The sequence below is a fragment of the Sinocyclocheilus anshuiensis genome, unplaced genomic scaffold, assembly GCF_001515605.1.
Source record: "Sinocyclocheilus anshuiensis isolate Anshui unplaced genomic scaffold, SAMN03320099.WGS_v1.1 scaffold1154, whole genome shotgun sequence".
In the NCBI taxonomy this organism is placed as follows: Eukaryota; Metazoa; Chordata; class Actinopteri; order Cypriniformes; family Cyprinidae; genus Sinocyclocheilus; species Sinocyclocheilus anshuiensis.
Genome location: NW_015542345.1, coordinates 1,429,243 through 1,429,636, shown reverse-complemented (window position 1 = coordinate 1,429,636; position 394 = coordinate 1,429,243).

Below are 394 nucleotides of genomic sequence, written 5' to 3'. Positions count from 1 at the left end.
CAGAGCCTGCTCGGGGCCCACTAGTGTGGGGATGACCCCGTTGAAACGAGGCGGACGAGAACCGAACTGGATTCTGTAACCTTTCTCTACAATCTGCAGGACCCATTTTGAGATATTTGGTAGAAGTTTCCACGCTACCAGAAAATCTACTAAGGGAACCAACTTCTCGAGGCTCGCCTCTGGTATTATTAGAGGAGCCAGTTCGGTGCCCTGAAGCGAATGACCGGAAGGGAACGACCGACCTGACTGCTGTAGCACCCTCACTTGAGGGGGCGAGCTCTCCCGTGCCGTACCGTTGCCGGGCGGCAGCTGGGAATTTCGCTCGTCGGAGCTCACTGAGCCCGGAAGCACCGAGGGTGGCAGCGGTATCAATGAACCTCCATGAGGGCACTGA